Raw genomic sequence first — 23,856 nt, forward strand, 5'->3', positions numbered from 1 at the left:
AGTGATAAGAAGTCATGCTGATAGAAGGTACTCTTGAAATGATGTGATAAAATGGCACTTTACCTCTGTGATCTTCCTCCCCAAGTGCTACAACCTCAGTCTAATCATGAGAAAAACATCAGATAAAACAAATTGAAGGATATTTTACAAAACCTGACCAGCACTCCTCAAAATTGTTAAGGTCATCAAGAAACAAGAAAAGTTTGAGAAACTGTCACAACTAAAAGGAGTCTAAGGAGACATAGCAACTAAATGTAATGTGGCATCTTAGATAGGATCCTGGAGCAGAAAAAGAATAGTAGATTGAAAACTAAAGAAATCTGAATAAACTATGAACCATAGTATATTAATACTGGTTTATGAATCATAACAAATATACCAAAGTAATGTAGATGCTAATAACAGGAGAAACTTTGTGTGAGAGTACATGGGAAATCTCTATCTATTCACTGAATTTTTCTGTAAGTCTAAAAATGTCTCTTAATCTAAAATGATTCTAAAAATAAAGTTTATTAATACAATTTTTAAAATGAAGGTGACATAAAGACGTGTTAAGGAATGTGCAAGCTAAAAAAATTTATCACAGACTTGCACTACAAGACATATTAAAGTAAGTTCTCAGGCAGAAGGATAATGAGACCAGAAGAATATATGGATCTACACAAAAAAAGAATGCATCTGAAAAGGAATAAATATGTGTGTAAATATAAAATATTTTTTCATTATTTTTAACCTCTTTAAGTGATAAGTGACTGTCTAAGGTAAAAATAATGCCAAAGTATCATGGAGCTTATAGCTTATGTAGAAATAAAATATATGACAAAAAATAGCACAAAATGTAGGAGGGAGTAAATTGACGTACTCCATTTTAAGTTTCTTATGTTTTACATAAAGTTATATAATATGATCTGGCAGCATGCTATGATAAATTAAAGACATATATTGTAAACATGACAGCATCTGATAAAATAAGTATAATAAATAAGTTAATACTGAAGATAATAAATATGAAAAGGGGTCAATCTAAAATAAGTCAAAAAGTAAAAATAGGAAACAAAAAATAGATGGGACAAAGAGAAAAAAAGTGCCAGATAATAGATTATATTAAACGCAAATTGTATAAACACTAAATTAAAAGAGATAGACTGTAGAGCAGATCAAAAAGCAATATCTAAAAAAAAAAAAGCAATAGCTAATGTTAAATATAAAGACATACATTTGTTAAAAGAAATCAGTGTTAAATATAAATACAGAAATTTGTTAAAAGTAGAAGAATGCACAAATATACATCACAAACTCTAATCAAAAGTAAATTGGAGTGGCTTATTAATATCAGACAAACTAGACTAGAGAAAAAGAAGTATTACACTACATAAAAATAACGGGTTGAATTTATCAAGAAAATATAACAAAAATATAATAAAAACTCTAATGAGTTTAAAATAAATACATAAAAATCATAGAAATATAAAAACTATATTTGAATTCACAATTAATGTTAGAAGTTTTAACATTAAAAATTGGCTTTTATTAAAAATCCACAGATAACATTATATTAATTGTGGAAGACTGATATTGACCTAAGATCACGGACAAATATGTCTGCCCTTACCACTTCTAATTAACATTGAACCAGAAGTTCTAGCAAAGAGTATAAGGTAAGAAAAAGAAACAAAATGCTCACAAAAAGAAAAGAAAAAACCTATCTTTATTCAAAAATAACATAATTTTATACACAGAACATCACCACAAATCTACAAAACAAAAAGTTCCAAAAAGAAATGACTGCATCTTTATTCCTGTCCTGCCACTAGGTTCATCAGTACCGTTTTTTAGATTCCATATATGTTCATTAGCATATGGTATTTGTTTTTCTATTTCTGACTTACTTCACTCTCTATGACAGACTCTGGGTCCATCCACCTCATTACAAATAAGTCAATTTTGTTCCTTTTTATGGCTGAGTAATATTCCATTGTATATATAAGCCATATCTTCTTTATCTATTTCTCTGTCGATGGACATTTAGGTTGCTTCCATGTCCTGGTAATTGTAAATAGTGCTGCAATGAACATTGTGGTACATGTCTCTTCTTGACCTAGAGGGGTGAGATAGGGAGGATGGGAGGGAGGCTTAAGAGGGAGGGGGTATGGAGATATATGTATACTTATTGCTGATTCACTTTTTGTACAACAGAAACTAACACAACATTGTAAAGCAGTTATACTCCAATAAAGATATCACAAAAAAAAAGAAAAAGAAATGACTGACTTTAGCAAGATCACATGGTACACGGTCAATAGGAACAAAGGCAATTGTATTTTTTTATACTCACAGTCTATAATTGGAAATCAAAAAAGAAAATTGAATACATTTTTTAGTAGCATCATAAGACATTATTTACTTAGGGATAAATTTAACAAAATATGTGCAAAGCCTGTACACTACAAACTATAAAACATTACTGACAAAAATTAAAGACCTAAATAAATGAAAAAATACACTGTTCATGGTCCAAAGACTAAATATTGTTAATATGTAAGTTCTTGCCAAATTGATCAATAGATTCAATGCAATCTCAATTCAAGTTACATCAGGTTTGTTTTTGTTTTGTTTTGTTTTTAGAAATTGAGGTGATTCTAAAATTTGTGCAGAAATTCAATGAGAAGAAAAAGATAATTCTCACTACCTGATGTCAAGATTTTAAGATAAAGATACAGTAAGGGAAAAAATAACTATATTTATTCACAATTAGGATAATTGTGAAAACAGAAAATCACAGAGGGCAAATATGCACAGGAAAAGAGCTCATCATCATTAGTCACTGTGGAAGTGCAAATTAAAAATGCAATGAGATATCACTACCTCCCACTGAAATAGTAAAACTAAAATGACTGACAATGCTAAGTGTTGATGATGATGTGGAAAACTAGAACTCCTCATATATTGCTTGTGAAAGGTAAAATAGTACACCACTCTAGAAAATAGTTTGGCAATTTTTCATAAAGATACAGATATAGAGATAGAGAGACAGAGACAGAGATAGAGAGATAAAATAAAACAAAATCCAGCAATCCTACTTATGGATATTTAGCAGAGAGAACTGAAAACCTATGTTCACTTATGGACATGTATGCAAATGTCTAAAGCAGTTTTATTTATAGTAACCAAACAGTAGAATAACCCAAATATGCATCATTTACATATGAACAAATAATTTGTAATACATACATATAGTAGAATACTATTAAGCAATAAAAATGAACTAGTGATATATGGATGGACAACATGGATGAATTTTAAAAGCATTGTGCATTATGTAAAGAAGATATATACTATATGATTCCATTTACAGGGAATTTGGAAATGATAAATATACAGGGACATACAGTAGAAGAGTAGTCATCAGGTCTGGGAGCAGAGTGAGAGAAACAGACAAGAGAAAACATATGTAGTGAAGAAAATACTCCTTTTTTTTTACTATTCTGATGATTATGTAACTAAACAAACTAAACACTTAAAAGAGTGAATTTTATTGTTTATAAAATATACATCAATAAACAACTTTTTAAAAATTAAACAAACTGTAATAATGATCTTTGTCTTATTCAAGACAAAATAGAAAGATTCTATTTTTTTTACAATTAGCTATAATGTTACATTATAGCTACAATTAGCTATAATGTTGTTTGAAATAGATAGCCTTCATCACCTTGGGGATTTATTCTTATCTCCTATTGCTAGTTGACTAACATTTGTTGATCAATAATTGATGTTGAATTATTTTTAAATGCCTTTTCAACACCTATCAAGATAATTTTTTTCTTTCTTCTCCATTGATCAATTATTGTTATGAATTATTACTTGGCTTCCTAATATTGAATTGTTAGTGCATTCCTGGAATAAAAACCTATTTGGTCACAGTGTGTTATCTTTTAATAACCAGCTACATTTGATTTGCTAATATATTGCAGTGATGGTTCTAAATATCTTTAGTCTTTTTTATTAATTGACTTATTTTTCTCATGTTTTGATAGAGAATTTTTCTTGGTTTATAATTGAAATTGGGAAGCTTTTCAACAACTACTGTAATAAGAAATAGTTTAAAACTGGTTTCAAAGAACTCAACATAAAATTATTGGTAAGAATAATCTTTTGGTAATTATTTCTTAGATAATATTTTCTATTTCATTAATGTTTATGAGATTATTTTTAAGCTTCTTCATAAAATATCAATTTTTATAATAAATTCTTTTCTGGAAAATTTTCTATTTCATTGATACTTTCAAAAATAGATAGAATTTTAAATTATCTTTAATGTTCTCCATATTTGAGGCTGCATTCCTTTTATTTCCTAATGCAACATAAGTGCATTATCTCTTTGTCTTCATTATCTTTGTCAAAATTTTCTCAATGTCAGTAGCTCACAACGTCCAATATACTTTGTAATAGCCTGGACAATTTTTCAATATAAACTTCTCTGAGCTCAATCAAAGAACTAGTGAATTAATATTTTTGATATGGGAAAATAAAATGAATATTGAATTTGATCTTTTGTCCTTCATTTTAAATTTCTTTTATGAGTATTCTTTTTTGCTGCCTATGATCTACTTTTTTGTTATTTTTTAATACTGATTTGGAATTTGGAAATCTTGTTTTCATCATATATTTTCCCCCAGGTTAACTTTAAAATATTTGAGAAAAAAACATTGGACTTTTCTTTCACAAAATTACAAATGCCAAAATCACACATATCTTATTTGGAATTCTTCTGTATAGGAGACTTGTCTCTTCTCCCCATTTATTTATTAAAAAAATTATTTATACCCATGTGTACTCACAGATATTTATTTTATAGTCCAACATTATTTTCTTTGCTCACATTGTTACAACTTTGGCCACTGGGAGTTCTTTTAATATCTCTTGTGTCCTTTGACATGGTCCCATCATAATAGGGTTTAAAATATTTTTTTCTTAGCATTTCCTTACCTCTGGCACTGCAAAATACTTCAGGCTCATCTTTTATATTTCCTTCCCCAGTCCACGAATCAGCCATTTCTCCAAGGAACTCTACATTCTTTTATTGAAAAATAAAACTGAGGAACTAAGACCTGGGTACCAGATATACTTGTTGATACTGGGACATTGCTGCTTCCAGACTATCGCAGCTGACAGAACAAGGAAATATATATGTGTATACTAAACAGTGTATGTGCACCTCTCTGTAAATATTTCTATATGCTATTATCTGTGTATATTAAGGTAAACGTGAGTACATAGTGATGCCCTCAACTCTAATCCATTAAAACATTCTTACCTGTAAATTCTCACTTCCCACCTGGCTCTCACCATTTACCATCCATTTACTTAATTGTTCAATTCCTGTATACATGTATAGCAGTATGATAATTTTAAACTAATAACCCTGTAGGAAAGCAACATTATCAACTAAATTACAGTAATTATGTACTGTTTTTGACTTTAGCTTTACAGATTCCATTAATTTCCAAAGTTAACTTAGATCAGCACATTTTTCTCTCATCTCCTTTAGTGAGGTTGTTTCCTAAATTTTTAATACAGTCAGATTGTTTTGTCATATTCTGCATTCCATCCTGGGATTTTCCTAACCACCTAAATGACTTTTTTATTTGCATACATTATGTAGATTACCCACCCTTAAGTAAGTGGACCATAACTCCTCACGTCTTGACTGTGGGTTGTATATTCCAACTTCCTTTCAAAGAATATAGTATTGAATGAGGGGTAGAAAAACAGTCTTTACAGTGGAGAAACCTGACAAACACTATCTTAGCCGGATGACCAAAGTTAACATCAACAATGATAAGTCCTGTGGATAGAATGTATCTTTGATATGATGTGATGAAAATGGTACTCTACCTCTGTGGTCTTCCTCCCCAAAACCCACATAGTGATGCCCTCAGCTAGTCATGAAAGGAACCCTAATCTAGTCATGAAAGGAACATCAGACAAATCCCTTTGAAGGACTTTCTACAAAATATCTGACCAGGAGTCTTCCTTGGTGATCCAGTGGTTAACACTTCACCTTCCAATGCAGGGGGTGCGGGTTCAATCCTTGTCGAGGAGCTAGGATCCCACATGTCTCACGGCCAAAATACCAAAATGTAAAACAGAAGCAATATTGTAACAAATTCAATTTTAAAAAGGACTTTAAAAATGGTCCACATCAAAAAAAAAAAAAAAAAATCTGACCAGCACTGCTCAAAACTGCCAAGGTCTTCAAAAACAAGGAAAATCATAGAAACTATCTCAGTCAAAAGGATTCTAAGGAGACACAGTAAGTAAATGCAATATGGTACCAGATTGGGATCCTGGAACCAAAAAAAAGGACATTAGGGAATGCCCAAGGAAATCTGAATAAAGAGTGGGACTTAAATGATAATATACAATATTGGTTCATGAATTGTAACAAATGCACCATTAAACGTAATAAATGTAAGATGCTAATAATAGAGGACTCCATGCACATTCTATGGAAACCCTCTGTACTATCTTTATAATTTTTCTGTAAGTATAAACTGTTCTAAAATAAAAAGGTTATTTTTTAAATGACATGTTTCTAATCACTATCCCTTGATAATTAAAACAAAATTACTTTCTTTTATTACTTTTTTTTCTTATAATCTGGTGTTTTAGATTATGATTATTATTTGACATTTTACAGTATCAAAATTGCCTCTTTCAAGAATGTATTTTCATATCTGCAATTTAAAACCGATATTAAAGTAGCTGTTTGGGAAACTTTTACTGGTTTATTGCTCACAGCTGTTTAGCTAATCCTATGTCTTGAGGAAGTTGGTTCATATGTCAGTAGGAGTACTTCTGTGGGTGGTGTCATTTTCTGAGTCCTTTACATATTTTCCAATTATTTTTATTCTGCAGCAACAACAACAAAAAACTTTTCTACTTAGGTTTTTCTTTTATCATTTTAGTGAGAATCTGGGATGGGATAAAATAAGATATGGATGTATTTATCTCATCATCTTTATTCAGGAATTCTGACTGAAGCACTAAAGAACCAATGGGAGACAGGCAGACACATTGGGGCATAAGGACATGTAAAGTGCAGGAAGCAGTCTGACCAAAATGCTGTAGGATGCTGAGAAGAAAAAAAAATCAATAAGTCCTCAATGAAGGATCTTAATCACAGAAAGCACGGTGTTGTAATCCAGGCTTTTCAATACTTACCCTGGCAGTGACTTAGAAGGTAAATAGGAGGAAAGTGAGACAAGAGTAAAGGATTCCAAGTGGAAAATCATTGCAGTATCTCACGTAAAAACTTATGGAAAATTAAGCTAAGACAATATTAGGGGGTCTTGAGAGAAAAAGGTAAGTTATACTATGTTTCCCAAACACCATGGTTTGCATATCCTCTTTGTGCTTTACCCTATATTAGTATAGTAATGTAATACTATTTAATATCTTCCTTTAAATTGACTGTCATTTACATACATTTTGATTAAAAACATATCCAAGCTATAAGTGTAAAATGAGATTAATTTATCATAGATAGAATTTAAACATAAAATTGACAAAGTCAACTCTCTCAAAGTCCGACTTGTTAAAGTTTCTGAAACATCTCTATTTGTTAAAATGGGAGTTTCTGAAATACTATAGAAACACTAAAGACATATTAAGTCCCAAACAGAAACTTTATCTTTGATGTAGCTTGAAGGATTTGAATTTAAAAAATGAAAAGTGAATACTATTTTTATTAACTAATTAAATGGTACCTATTGCTATGGTCGTATAGCACCTAAAATTATCTTATGTATACCAAAAGTGGTGTCATTTATTGAGACAAAGAAACAAGAAGGGGGCAGCTTTCTGGTGCACACAGACAATGGATTCGGTGTTGCACATTTTATATTTGAATTTCCTATGGGACATTTAAGGGGAGATGCTCAGTAAATACTTAAGATATACTAGTTTGGAGTTAGACAAATTGCTCAGGTTGCAAACTCTTTTTTTTTTTTTTAAGTGAATCCTTAGAAAATAGTAGTTGAAACTGTGAAAATGTAGATTAAGAAGGAAAGAAAACTCAAGGGAGAAAAAATCTGACAGATATCCACACTACGTGGGAAGGAATGGAGAGAGGTTAGAGAAACCAAAGCACTAAGAAGAGACTCAAGAGGTGATGCTACTCCATGAACAGGGAGAGAGAATTTCAATGAGACAATAAAGAACAGTGTCATGGGATTAGGGAGAGGGGGTCGCCTGGAAGGAGTTAACCATTACTGCCTGCCTCCTGGAAGCCTTTGTGTTGGTGGTCGTTGTAGTTGTGGTGGGTTTTTTTAATTTCTTTTTTTATTGAATTATAATTGATTTACAATGTTGTGCTAATTTCTGCTGTGCAACAATGTGACTCAGTTATACACATATATACATTCCTTTTTAATATTCCTTTCCATTATGGTTTATCCCAGGAGATTGAATATAGTTCCCTGTGCTATACAGTAGGACCTTGTTGTTTATCCATTCTAAATGTAATAGTTTGCATCTACTAACCCCAAACTCCCACTCTGTCCCTCTCCCACCCCCCTCTCCCTTGGCAAACACAAGTCTGTTCTCTATGTCTGTGAGTCTGTTTCTGTTTTGTAGATATGTTCCTTTGTGCCATATTTTAGACTCCACATATAAGTGATATCATATGGTATTTGTCTTTCTCTTTCTGACTTACTTCACTTAGTATGATAATCTCTAGTTGCATCCATGTTGCTGCAAATGACATTATTTCATTCTTTTTTGGAAGCCTTTCATATAATATCTAATTTATTATTCCAGAGATCCTGCTCAGATGAAATTAACATTGCCCCTTAAAAGAAGGAAAAACCGAAGCTGAAGAAGTCTAAAAAAACCATCAGTGATCACAACGCTAAGAAGCTAAAAATAGAACTGAAATCCTAGACTGTAAACCCAAGATCCACACTTTCTTCTCTGTGCCCAGTGAATATGGCAAATAAGAGACATCTTTAGAAAACAGTTCTAATGTTGATGGAAAAGTTATTGCCGGTAAGAACATGGAAATTATGAAGGTAGATCTTTAAAAAAAAAAAAGAAGGTAGACAAATGTAAAACCGATAGCTAGTGGGAAGCAGCTGCATAGCACAGGGAGATCAGCTCGGTGCTTTGTGACCACCTAGAGGGGTGGGATAGGCAGGGTGGGAGGGAGGGAGACACAAGAGGGAAGAGATATGGGGATATATGTATATGTATAGCTGATTCAAAAAAAAAGACTGGCTTTTTAAACTGAAAAAAAAAAAAAGGTAGATAAAAAGACCAAAAAATAAAAAAATTAAAAAATAGAAAATTTTTAAAAAGACAAGAAATTTTTTTAAAAAAACAACAAAAAAAATTTAAAACAACAATAAAAAAAAGGAAGATAAAATCAGAACTCAAGAAGGGAGTTGTGAAAAAAGGAAAACAAAATTAAAACAAGACCCTTTGATCTGGTTTAGTACACTAGGGGAAAGAACTAGTAGAACTGAAGATACAGGAGATAAAGATGGGAAAGAGATGGAGGTGATCCCTGAGACGTCAGGAGTAGTAGGGATAAAGACAGGGAGGACTGATTTGCCTTCAGGGAGGAATGGCTTTTCACTGATAATGGGGGGGGGCAGTGGCAGAAGCTCTGTGTCCATGCATGTTGTTTTTACTGTTTATAGATAGAAAGTGAGAAGTCTGTGAGCTGAGCAAATCCCAACCTAGTGGCAACGAGTGCTATCATTTTTCCCTGTGATGTAGGAGATGAGAGTGAGGTAGGTGAGCAGGTGGCCCAGTAAATAGTGATAAATATATTCTATCTGGGGGGAAAAGGATGTAGCATGGATATTCTTGCTTGCAGTTCTGGAGGCCCATTGAAGTTTGGAGAACATGAGTGTGCATGTGGTAATAGACACGGCACAGAATTGCTTGGTGGCTTTGAAAATAAGACTAAAAAATGGAAAGACTATTTAGCAAACAAATGCGTAAGCGATATATCCAAGAATCCTAAGGAGGAGAAACATAACTAGAAACATAACTAGAATGAAGGGAAAGAGTGAAATAGGGGTTCTGGATTAAAGAACAGTTGTAATACACTAGTTTGCAAACTGATGTTCTGTGGATCACTAGACCTCATTGCTATTTTTTTAATTGCTCATATAAATTAGTTTAAAGCTGTCACAAATCTTGGTTATTCAGAATAAATGTTAGTGTACTAAATTTCTTCAGTAAAGAAGTATTTCTACTTTTATTAACCCTATGCTTCTAAATGTATTTGACCACACACCATTTATCTTCCTCTGTGTACCATTAACCATACTAAAACACTAACGTTCCATACAATAACATAAGTTGTAACTGATGACGTAAAGGAAGTAGAGAAATGAGAAAACTGGTATGAGCAGATAGTGGTCAAAGGATCGAGTATTTAAATTTAAATTTTTAGACCTGATGGGTGTATACAGTGTACAGGCTAGATAAAGCATGCAAATGATTAGGCAGTGTAAGTGGATTACAGCTGAAGGTCACTTGAGTTAAAGAGATCAGGAGCTAATAGTCGTTGGATGGTTCCTCCCTGCCACACACATACAGAAGTAATCTGGCATCCAGTAGTCATCACGTGTTGAACTGTGTGTCCTCAAAATTCATATTGCAGTTCTAATCCCCCAGTACCTCAGAATGTGAACTTATTTGGAAATCGGGTCTTTACAGAGGTGAAAATGGAGCTATTAGGATGGGCCTTCAACCAATACTACTGAGACTGACGTCCTTATGAAAAAGGGAAATTTGGACACAGAGGAAAGGTGATGTGAAAAGACAGATAGGGAAATGCCAGCCATCTACAAGCTAAGGAGAGTGGCCTGGAAAAGATCTTTTTTCATGGCCCTCAGAAGGAACCAACTCTGGCAATATCCTGCTTTTAGACTTCTGACCTTCTGAGCTATGAGACAAGAAATTTCTGTTGTTTAAGCTACTCAGTTTGTGGCATTTTGTAATGGCAGCCCTAGAAAATATAGGTATATTTGGTCAAAAGGATGAATGGAAAGTGGTTGAATTTTCTTGTTTTTCCTATTTTTTTTTTTTTAAGCATGGAATTGGTTTTTCCAAGAACATAGTTATAAGGTCTAAGAGAGAGAAGATAGCCAACAGGAGCTGGTTCTCTCTCCCTTAGAAAGCTGACACCACACCTTAGAGAAGCAAGGAGGTGGGATTGGATGGGGTGGTCATTTTGCTTCCTTATTCTTAAGAGTAAGGAATTTATTTCACTGCAAAGTAAAGGAGCTGTTACAGTGGAGGATTACTGGACTGAATGTCAATATTATGACATAGTATAAGTGTGTTTCATGTTTGGTAATTGCAATCATTGTTGCTTTTGTTGTGGTCATCCATGTACAATGCTTGGTGTCAGTCTATTTATCTCTTGTAAAAATAAAATACAGTGTGTGTGTGTGGAAAAAAAAAACAAAAAAAAAAACAAAAATAACAAACAAACAAACAAAAAAAGAGTAAGGAATTTACCTCACGATGCTCTTTTCCTTTAATCAATATGCTGTGAGATGTCACAACATCATGGAGGGTTAGAGATGACCTGAATTCTCTAATACAATCTGCATTCATATTTTAATTTCCTTTGGTGCAAACTAATCCTTGGCAAATAAGCTGGCATTTTGCTTTTCAGAGGGGAGGTGCCTCTCCATTGTGGGAATCATTCTGTTCACATCTTTTTTCCTTGCTGCATTTATTTGCTCGCTATCTAAGGCACTTACTACACAGAGATTCATGTTGGAGGGAATAAGTTTTTCATTGCACATGACATCTTGAATGGTAATACAGGACCTATGATACTCTGATGTGCATAGAACTTGAAATTTTAGCGAATCAGTCCACTGGGGGTTGGAATTTTTCTATATACTCTAAAATATTTCTGTTCCTGGAAGACAGCAGGAGGAAGAACTGCTGTTTGAACCAGAGTCAGGTGAAGTATGATTTTTTAAATATATATAAAAGTGAATGCTGGGCAGACCAAGGTGGCTCCTTTTCCATCTGTCAGCACGTTCTTTACAATCGTGCATAAACCTTATTATCACACTCTGTGTGTTACTGCAAAACTTATCCCGGTCCTCAGAACAGTCTCTCTACAGCTTTGAGTGGAATTCAAACTTCAGCGCGGTTCATGTAAAAACAAGCAACCTGGTAAATGAGAGAGAAAGTGACAGACATTTACCTTCCACAGAAAATTTGCTAGAGCTCCTTCATTTTGTCATGTGTACAAGGATAAATATTTTGCATTGAATAAAATACTGGCTGATGACACATATTTGGCCCTGATACAATTTTTCCACTGGATTCACATATATTAACCTTTGATGAAAAGACAAGAAGAAAAAGGCATAAGAAGAATATGGCATAATTTCAGATTTTTTTTTTTTTTTTTACATTAACCTTTGAGTTCTGACCTGTTGTAGTTGTGTTTTTGGGGGTATATTTGGATAGAGACATTACTGCCATCCTGTTCATATTTATGGACCTGACCTTTGTATTATAGTAGCCTGCTTTGAAGCACAGTTATTTTTAATTGCTTTATGTGTCCGTAGAGACTGTTCTTTGCCTCTGTCAGTTATATACAGTACCCTGGCACATATGTTTGCTTAATGAATCTTTCAATGACTGGATATTTACAACCACATCTGAATACAAGAGGAGGAAATGTTACATTTTGGGGATAGTGTGTGTGTTGTGTTTGTGCGAAAATGTGTTTTATTGTCAACGTTGCCATATACTTACTGAGGTGACAGGAAGAATTAAAAGAGACAGATTGTTTTGGCTGCACCGGGGCCATCTGAGATATAGTCTCCTATAATGCAGCTCAATAAACCCAGCCTGTGTGAAGCCCTCAGTATATGATTCATGGCTGCAGCAGGGCTATTCAAAGAGGTTTAATGAGAGATAGGGGCTGGGCAGCAGGAGGCTGAAATTGCCGTCAGAAGACAATGGAAAGTCCTACGTGCTAAAACCATGCCTGAAACCTGCAGGGGTGCCTTGATCACCAGTGTCCTTAATGACATTATTCTATAGGTGCCTGATTGTGAGCTGGACGGAATGACTGCTGAAAATGCACAACTCAGGAAAACTCATTTGGAAAAGAGAGCTGCGCCTTCCTTTCTTGCCTGAAGATAGCATGCATTCTGTGTTCTTTTAGTTGATGGGCAGTTAGGTGTAGCCACAAGAGGGGACACAGAAGGGACAGAAGAAAACAAGTTTATTCTATTCCTAGGTCCTAAAGAGGGGATCACCGCATGCCATGCGGAGTCACAGGGGAAGTGCCACGTTTTGATCAAATAGCAAAAGACAGGAGTAAGCAGAAAGCTTAGGCAAAAAGCTTTATTGGAGTTTCCATGAGAAAGTCAAAACAGAGTAGAGAAAACAGTTAGGATTGGCTAGTTTGAATAGTTTTGTTGGGCTTTGGGTCATAATGGTGGTCTCTAGCTGCCTGGTACCTAACCCTGGGATGATTCAATCAGAGGAATATTGCTTCCTTCGGTGCATGGGCCAGATAGAGGCGATTTGGATCTGGTGGACTAGTTCGTTTACATATCAAAGGTATGCTCCCAGCTGAGTCCTTTGCTGTCTCTAAGCATTGGCTAGCCTCAGGAGGGACAGTCTCTCCCCAGTCAGAAACGTTTTTTAATATGGCAAAGCATCATGATATACAAAAAAATTTAAAATATATATACAGTACAGCATGGCTGTGAAGTTTCTTGTGCAGATGGGTTTCTGGATTGTGACAAACATATCTCGAGACATCCACTGATGGTGAAATCAGCTGCGGCTGTGCTGCTTAAGATGAGGTTTCTGAAACAAGAGGGTCTCCATCCCCTGAGAGCTTATTAGACATGCAAATTCTCTGCTCCGTCCCAGATCTCTAGAACCAGAATTTCTAGGATCTGGAAGGGGAAGAGGGAGAGAAATCTATGTTTTAATCAGCTTGCCAGATTGCTATTCTGCACACTAAAGCTGTAGCCTTTAGTAGCCCATACAAGTGACTATAAGAAATGAGGAAAGAAAAATAATTCTACTTATCAGAGATTCAGTTGCATCTAAGGTAAAACTTCAGTTAACGAGAACCAATTAAGTGGGATCCTAAAGGCAATTTTAGTTCTTACTCTACTGTGTATTTGCTTGGACCCTCAGGAAATCACATCCTATCCAAGATTCAGTCACCCGATCGGTAAAATAAGAAAGATAGTGGATCTTGGAATTTATGAGACTTAAAGGTATTGATGTATTTAAATATACTTTGTAAACAGTAAAGTGTAGACAAGTATTAGTTGTATATTAATAATCCTTATTGGGCATGCCATTTGAAGACAGATCACAATGAAACAAGTTTACGACAGGACCTGGGTAATACCAGCTACTCTGTATTTATTAGATTCATATTGTGTGCCAGACACTGAGTTAAGCATAGTACATACATTATCCTATTTAACTCTCAGGACAACCATATTAACGAGGCTGAGTAGTAAAATAGAAAAAGATAATGTAAAGTATTTTTTAAAATTGTAATAGCATGAGAAGATGCTAAGAGTGGTTATCTTAAGGTTTCACAATTAAATTAGTGTTGTTCTAAAGTATCTTAATTATTCAGGGTCTCACTGCCTTATATAAATAATATTATACAACACATCTTATTGTGGGAGTCCCCCAGGAACTGTGGTATGATTTCTGATATATGTATTTTGACTCATCAAATATATAGGCAAAGAGTAAAAGATCAGGAAATACCTAAACCAGAGACATTTCAGATGTCAAGAGCTTACCTATTCTTATAGCAAGTTCCCAGAGCTTGACAATATAAGCTGTTCCTTGTTTGGTTTGATTTATCACTGCCAGGGAAACAAGGGTTTGGAGTATTTAAAGTGACTTTGTACTGTTGCATCCTCATAGCTTGTACATCCCAGGGCTGACACTGCCTCCCTCTCTTTCTTTGCTCTCGTGTGTGTGTTGGGGAGTGGAGAGAGAATTTCTCTTTCTCTTTTCCTTAAGGAGCCTGCCCAGGCATTGCTAGTGAGTAGTTTCTTTGTAGACTAGACACTGAAAAAAACTAAAGCAGGAAAAAGGATAGAAGAGAAACAGAGCAACAGAAAGACACAGTAACAAGCTACCTTCCTGAAAGGAGAGCCATTGTGTCCCACAATGGTCCGAGTATTTCAATGTACAGGGCAGAATAGAATGCCCCAAACTGTCCTTTGCTCATATCCTGAAACATGAAAAGGGTTGTCCTAGTTTCAGTCATTTGCTTTTCTTCTTTGGCTCAAAGGGAGCTAATGAAACAAAAAGCGAGGTCTGTACAAGTGCTGCTCTCTGAGCGAGCTGCGGGGGAAGTGGCATTTCCATCCTTAGTCCTGCTATTCTCAGATTGTTTCTGAGCCCGAGTAAGCATTTCTCTTGGTGAGACAGATTCTCCTGGATGGCAGGATCATCTTCTCCAAGTTCCTAGCTTTTCTCATCAAGTCCAGATGAATATCACATAGTCCACTGGCCAACTTGATGGAACATTAATATAATGGAAGTCAAGAGTTATCAAAGGTATGAAATCACTTCTCCTTGTAGGCACTGATAGCATAACCTTTCCACACTTGCTCTCTTTCTCTTGATTACCAGATAGGTTGGACACAACATTCTGGGAGGCCACTTTATGTTGGAATAGACATTTTTAAGCCCTGTGAACTAGGGAAATACACTTAACCTTTCTGAGTTTCAATTTTTGAATATGTGATCAGAAGAATAAAGCCTAATTAATGGGGGAACAGGCCTGTAAAGTTCAAGTTAGATGAAATGTTAAACTATTTCTTCCTTCATACATTTGGCTGACAAACATTTTAAGTTTTTTCTATGTTCCAGTACTGTACAAGTCCTGGGTATATTAAAATGAAACCCTTAAAGAACTTATGGTCTAAAATTGAAACAAAGATTCTAGAATTCAGGTTCTCCATGAACTTGGCTTGAAATAATAATTATATATTTAGTTTTGCTTACCTTTAGTAAAATTTAGCATTTGTTAAAATCAGGAATGCAGACAACAAGCCACAGTAGTACTTTGGCACAAGTAGAAATTACAAATATCATATTAGAGTGGCAGAAGATATCCTGAAATATTGTTTTTAGTAACCACGACTTCTAAAGTACAATAGTTCGTGGACTTGCTGCTAGGCTTTCTTAATTAATACTTTAATATTTTTATTAAATATATTTAAAACATATAATATATTAGAATATGTTTTGTTAACATTTTAGTAACTTTATATCATTATAATTTTTTCTTTGCATCAAATTGTTTTGTTGCTTTATGTGTTTAAAAACATGGTTCTGAGGATGGGTCTACAGGCTTCATCAAATCGCCAAAGGGGTCCATGGTACGAAAGGGTTAAGAATCCTGGCTCTAGAAAAAGTGATATTTAAGTAAATCAACAATTCCAATACCTTATAATTAATGTTATCGCAGCAGTGTAGTTAATGTTGTGGTAGGAATAATGTCACAGTCTGGGCCAGTGTGTGTGTGCGTGTGTGTGTGTGTGTGTGTGTGTGTATTTGTGAGATGGGGGTTTTGGGGAGAACAGTCCTGGGAGGTTAGTCTTGGAAGATCTCAATGGTAAATAATGCTTTAGCTAAGCCTTGACGAGGAGGTGAGAATTAGCCAGGCCAAATAGAAGGTCAGGTGAGGATAAGGTATGAGGGAGGGAAGATGGACATTGCACAGCAAGTATAAAAGAAGGATGTGTGAGAAGGCTGGGTGTACCTGGCAACATGTACATGCGACAGCACGGGAGATAAAGCCAGGGAGGTCAGCAAGAGCCAGACCAGGCAAGGATCTGGATACCTTGTGAAGGAGTCTGATCATTACCCTAGATGTGGTGTGGGACCACGGCAGTATTTTTAGCAGAAGGATGTTGTCAGCAGATTTGTGTTTTAGAAAGATCACTCTGACTGTATCGTGGAGGATGGAATACTGGGGCACAGCAATTGTATGGGTGGAAGCAGGAGGCAGTCAGGGGAGGAACAAGAGCTATTATGAGCCTTCCGTAGCAATGCAGACAAGAAACAATGAGGGCCTAAGCATGGCAGTGGCAGAGAGTGAAATTACTTTGTAGAGCGTGAAATGTCACAGTGGCATTGAGAGAAGGAAGGAAGGGAGGGAGGGAGGGAGGGAGAGAGGAAGGAAAGAAAGAAAGAAAGAGAAAGAAAGAAAGAAAGAAAGAAAGAAAGAAAGAAAGAAAGAAAGAAAGAAAGAAAGAAAGAAAGAAAGACAAAGAAAGAAAGAAAGAAAGAAAGAAAGAAAGAAAGAAAGAAAGAAAGAAAGAAAGAAAGAGGGAGGGAAACAGAAGGAAAACAGTAAGGGAGAGAAGGGAGACAGAGGAATTGAGTTTTCAGCTAAGTTGACATTTGAAGTCAAAGTGTTTCATTAAACTACAGTCACAACTGTTAGTCTGCCCTGAGGTGTGATAGGATTGCTAGTATGCCAGGTCTCAGCCAATCAGCCAGAAGGCCACTGATTGGTTCTACTGAAAACTAATCAGAACCTTCTTCAGTGGTTCAATTGCTGTGCAAATAGCCACAGCCCAGGTGAGCTCACTGAACAGAACATGTTCCCAAATACACATCCAAAAGGAAACAGGAAAGGTGGCACAGTTTCTTTTTTGACAGTCAGCAGTAGCTAGGTTTGTTTACAAGTTCCCAGAGACTGACAGCACACACATATACACATAATTCTGGAATTTTGTATTTAAGGAACATAATATAGGATGTATTTCATAGTAGATTCAGTATGAGGGAGTTGCAGGAGCACATCTAAGGGTATATTCTGACCTAGAAGAAGTAAATTAATACTTGCCCATTCTAACATGGAAAATTCGAATGGAAAAATATTTTCTAAAAGCAACCATGTAAAGTAATATCTGAAGATGGCTTCAAGAGAACCAAACTGTTCTTATGAGCTCAATTATGTCAATTCTTCAGTTCTTTTTCTTTCCTTTTTTATATTAATTATTGATGTCAAGCAGGAATCACCTATGAGACACCACTGAAGCTATTTTTGAGTTGTTAGGTTATTGAAACTTGTTCTTCTACATGACTCTATTCCAAATGAATGACATTCTGCTTTCATCTTGATGAATTCCTGAGTAATTGAATAATTGTCCAGAAGAGAACGAGTCTGATTTTGGAAAATACTCCAAGTCAAAGATGCTAAGAGGGGAGTTCCCATTCAAAACATGTGGTTATGCAAATGAATGAAGTTACATGTAATTCCGGAAGAGATCTTAAACAACTCTCCCCATTCAACAACAAAGGTTCTATTCAAAGTTCACAATTCAGCGAATCCAAATCCACTTATCAATAGATTAGTTTTTACATAATGGAAGGGTAAGAGAAAGGTAGATAATCCCAAATAAAACAGAAAAAGCAAAGGACACACTTATTGTAAAAGTTCATGAGAGCAGTGTCATCACAAAAGCATAAAATTAAATTTAAAAAAAGGATGTCAACATAGCTTTTTTAGGATAAAACTTACATGAAGGGTGCGATTTCTTTATTAAGTAGATTAAGATTTAAATTTCTGTTTTACACAATGTTGATGGTACTTCGAAAGATAAAGCCTGGTGCATTGTTGTTCCCAAGGTTTAGGATATAAAAAAATGTATGCAAGTTCTATCCATGAAACCCTTGCCCTTTTGAGGAACTGGGTTTGTGTGAACATCTGCCAGACCAACAGAAAGAAAAGCTCTTATTTCACACAATTTTCATAGAGCCAGAAGCATTTTCAACACATTCCAAAAGCCCCTAATGATACTTCACCCAATTCAGCCTCCTGAAGCTTGGTACATAATTAATGAGGTAGTGGAAGTTCTCTAGAATTAGTTTTCATCTAAATAAAGGTGCCCGATGTTTATCTGTACCCTTTGTACTCATTGTTGCCTTGAATATACCGAGCTTCCTGTTGGTACAGGGAACTATCGATTTGCTGACTAATCTTTTTATCTGATCATTATAGATTGTAACTCTCAGTCTATAACCTTTACACACACTGCTATTGTGGTTAAATAAAACACAATACAAAATAATTAACATGTTCCTATATTGATATTTCTCTTCCAGGCAAGAGCAGGGGTGAGACTTCGATTTGACAACTGGACATTCGTATTTTTAGAGAAAAATATAAATAAAAGATGAATATACAATCTTTACTTCTTTAATATAAATTACTCAGGAAGAAATAGTATGGTGCCTTGGGGAAATCAACAGCTTCTTCAATTGGATTGTTTCTGTCACTGTATGGACACAGTCTTGTTTGATGTCCTCCCACCATTTGTCTTGTATGGAGTCTTTTATCTAAATCCAAAGTAATGCAGTCATCAGGGCTGCAATTCAATAATGGCTCCACAGGAGCTGTCATCCACAGTTTGCTATTCATCTTGTAAAAGGCTTTGAGTTTTCAAAGTACCAACTAAGGTTGGCATTTCAATGCCGCCGGATAGATCGCTTAAAGTTCTTTTGTGTTCACAAGAAAGGGAGTGAAATGGAGAATGGGGTGAGATTAAATGGCCAACCTGCTACTCTACCTGACTACCTAGGGATAACCCTGAGCTACCCAAGGGAGAGAAGACATTAGGTGATCTGACCCTCGCAGTAATGGGACATTATGATGAATGGGGGACTCATTGTGTGGTGTTTTCTTCACACTGAGCTCCACTGCTATAATTAAGAGGCAACAAATTTATGGAAATTGACCCAGAAAAGGCAAAGTCAAAAAAAAAAGAAAGCAATGATGAGGAAGAGAATCTCTTGAAACATTTTCAGAATCAAAGCATCTTAGAATTAAGAATATCGTGAATGGATTTAAAGATGGATAAACTAAAGCTGAAGATGTGAATTAATAGGTCCAAGTTCTCAGGTATGGCTGTTGCTCTTTGTATGTGAACAGCCTGGGCTGGGATTACCATCACTGGACCTGACCGTTTCGCTCTTTGGCTGGAAGTATGGATATTTCCCTGTTCTATTCAGACTCAGTTTCCTAGTCCTTCCATGACCATGATATATGTACATTAAGAATGACTAGACTAATAAAGCATAGGGTAAGAGTTCCTGGAACCATGAAGTCAGTAAGCCAAAAACCACTCTCCCAGACCACCAACATTCAAATATTTGCTTGATAGTCCCTGAGTATAGAGGAGTGTGGAGACACTGAAGCCACCCAACTCCTGCACTAATTCCCTGCAATTCTGGCTCAGAGCTTGCACTTTTGGAATAAGGAGGTTAGATGAGAGGAGCTATAACATAATAAAAAGAGTTCAGAGTAGTAGTGAAAACCTAGATTCTAAGTCCAGTTCTGTCATTGTGATTAACTGTACAATCTTGGGCAAGTCATTTCATTTCTAGGCTTCAATTTCCCTAACTAATGAGAGATTTAAAATAAAAGTTTTCAAAAGTACTTTTTTTCACAAACACACTATGATTCTGTGAATGTAATAGGTGATGGCTATAGTCTTTGCACATGTCATAGGCTCATCCATTCACTCACTCATGAAACATCATCAACAATATTAATAACTATGTATTGAGTTTCTTCAGTTTGTCAAAGTGCTGTGATAGAGGCTAAGGATGGAATGGGTTTAAAAAGCATATTTTGTTCCTGTCTTCATAGAACTTGCACTCTAGTGAAGAAAACAGGCATTTTATCCATCACGGCCACAGCTGTACATTTACAATTGTGATAAGTGCTAAACTGTAAAAAATGCAGGGTGCTGTGAAACTGACCTGGTTGAAGAGATCGGGGAAAGCCTCCCTGAGGATGTAATAAATAAGCTGAAATCTACAAGCTAGTGAGGTGGTCTTTTTTGCCATGATCAGTCTAACCTTCTTCCTGAAAAGAATCAAGAATCATTGGAAGATTTTAAACAAGATATAGCATAATCAGATCTGCGTTTGCCTCAGATTTTAGAAAGACCATTCTGTTGAAAGCATAGAGAAAGAGTTGAAGGAGAGCAAAGCTAAAAGCAACATTAATGTTCCTTGTAAGACAAAACAAGTGGAACTAATTTTCAGCAGGAATATTAGGAGATACAATAGTGCTTAAACTTTGCATTGCCAAGAATTGAGGCAAGACACAGGTAGAGAGCTGTGTGTGATTGTCCCTTCAAATCTAGCTCTGAGAGTTGGACCCTAAATTTAAGAGTATTACTTTCTTCCAGTTTGTGCCCATGTTATAGAGTTTTCTGTCAAATCAAAAATGTTGGTTTAAAGAGATATATGTTGACTTTAAAGAAAACAAGATTTCTTCATCCTTCACCTCATGTGACATTTAATGATGAATTGCCATGGGAGCAGGTGTTAATATCTGTGGCCATTATAAATAATTCTGGTGAATTCCAAAGCTGAATCATTACTTTATAATGGTCAGACTAAAATGATCATCCCACAAAATTTTGCTAGTTCTGCAGTATGGTCCATAATCTTTTAAATGTTATTTTGTGAACATGCTTCTCAGAAAGGTCACGGGTAAAAGGGAAATCTTGATTGAGTATTTTAAAGGCTGTTCATGGTGACTGACATATTACTAAAAAGGAGGAACTTCCAAGCAGATCCAAAATATTTCTTCAGAGTAACTTCTAAATGTTCTGTCACATCCATAGTTAAATCGGGGAAGATAACTTATTTCTGCTTGAAACACCCTTTCCAATTTTCTTATTACTCACAATTCTTTTCACCAATATATTCATCTTTCCAAATTGACATTCTCAGTGTTCCAAAATAAGCTTCATGTGATTTCATCTTCACCCTTTATATCAACTCATGCCTACATGCTTCATCCATCTCACAGTCTCCCAATCCAACTCCTATCATTCCTTCAGGGCCAAGTTCAAATTTTTCCTCCTGAAGGAAGATGTTCCATTGTCTCTCAATTTCTACAGGTTTTATTAGCTATAGTATCCTTGATCTTTATACCATTATACTAGATTATTTTATATATAGCCATAAATATATTGTTTTTTATATATTTATATTTATTTGATATATATTTTTTAATGTATACTTAATACATATTTAATATCACCTGAAATAATAGATAAGATATATTTGTTGATTGGATAAAATAATACCAAATGAAGAATGCTTCAGATCCTTCAAAAAGATTATATAGAAGAGCTTCGATATAAAAAGTAAAGTTATAATCATGATATTACCAAGGAAATTGATTGACTTGGATTAATTTTTCTAAACTGGATGTACCAGCCAAATGTACGGGATGCTTTCTAGTAGAAGTATTATTAAAATCAAGAGTTAATATGGTGATCAGGGAAATAAAAATAGATTAAGAATCATAAAACCTGGTCCCAAATCTCTGCTGCTACTTGGGGCATTCATGTAGTGAATACAGCCTTTGCTAAAATTAATGTTTTGGACCATTATTAGAGGACCTTATGGTATTAACTAGATATTAATAAAACTTAAGAGGCAGACACACTCAGCCTTTCCATAACCTATCAAATTATAGCTCCCATGACTTTCCTTGAAAACTCTAAAATAAAAAAGAATATGGAACCTCCAATTTATTGAGGGTCTGGAAAATTATTGTAGCACTTACAGAAAGCATGAAGAATACATCAGCAGAGCTGTGTGGTCTTACCTTGGCTTATAAGACCCTTCATGATCTGGTCCCTGCCTCCATTTCCAATCTCATTTTGCACAAGTCAGCTTGGGCTCTATCCTCAGTGGATTTCAAAGACCAGAGTCTTTGAGCATGCAGAACCCATGGATATTCTGGCTATTCACTCCGCTTGGAAAGTTCTTTGCATTGATCATTTCATGGCTCACTCCTACTTGTTATTCATAGTTTAACTGAAATGTTACCTGTTCAGATTGGTCTTCTACCCAACTGTTTTGGAGTAAGCCCCCATCAATCAAACTCAATCTCTATCACCAAGATTTGTTTTCTTCACAATACAGCATATCATAGTATAATAGATGATATATATGACAACACATGTTCATGTCTGGGCCAGTAGAATCACTCACACAAACTTCCCCCAAGGTGTGAAGGTTTATCTTCATCTTGAACATCTCTGCTTTGGTCCATCCAGCAGGATAGCAGTGGTTAATCGATCTCAGGTCTTCCAGATTTCTATTAAGAAAGTTGGATATCATTAATTACATCCTCTTCAAAATGCAGGAGTTTCACATCAGGCTCTTAGTGGTCCCTTTAAGTTGCTCTCTCTTGACTGGAGGTGAAGGGTGAAGGAACCCCATCTCTCACCCTGGGGGGTTGGATGGGCCTAATACCTCAGTGTTCCCCAAAGACATCTTGCCTCCCATTTCCATTATTCCCCTGATGCCTTTGTACACCTCAAGTGAAGCATGGGAGAGTTTGCTAGTTAGTACCCAGACACTACTATAAGTTCTATTTGATGCTCAGTCTCACATCTCATGATATTACCTGATATGTGCAAGTTTCCATCTGAACCCAAATCTCTGTTTTAATAATTCAGCACCTTTAAAATTTTTTATAACTATTATATTTTCTTCCTCAGAAAAAGAACTTCCTCAGATCCCACTTTTGTTTTGTATTTTGAAGCACCAGGCAAAGGAGAAAAGCTAGAGAAAAACAACAAAGTCTAGAAGATACATGGAGTGGGAAAGAAAGAAAAACAAGCAAACAACTACAACAAAAACAAGCCCTGAGTTTACCAGCTCCAAAGAAAATATATGATCACTGTTAATTTAAGGGGAAAAGATTTGTCAACTCAATGAATTAGGTTCATCAGTTCTCAAACATTTTGA

General features: G+C 35.2%; 1 long non-coding RNA gene across 11 annotated transcripts in view; it reads right to left on the bottom strand.

The window, feature by feature from the left end:
- Nucleotides 1-23,856, bottom strand: part of LOC130708275 (uncharacterized) — a 234,481-nt gene that overhangs the window by 13,195 nt on the left and 197,430 nt on the right. For 3 of the 11 annotated variants that reach the window (XR_009008449.1, XR_009008444.1, XR_009008445.1), the window contains 2 exons: nucleotides 23,095-23,200; nucleotides 2,111-12,213 (listed from right to left, as the gene is read on the bottom strand). This is a non-coding gene — a long non-coding RNA (uncharacterized LOC130708275). The other 8 variants (XR_009008453.1, XR_009008447.1, XR_009008448.1 and 5 more) reach the window with 5 other exon arrangements.

The sequence above is a fragment of the Balaenoptera acutorostrata genome, chromosome 5, assembly GCF_949987535.1.
Source record: "Balaenoptera acutorostrata chromosome 5, mBalAcu1.1, whole genome shotgun sequence".
Taxonomy (NCBI): domain Eukaryota; kingdom Metazoa; phylum Chordata; class Mammalia; order Artiodactyla; family Balaenopteridae; genus Balaenoptera; species Balaenoptera acutorostrata.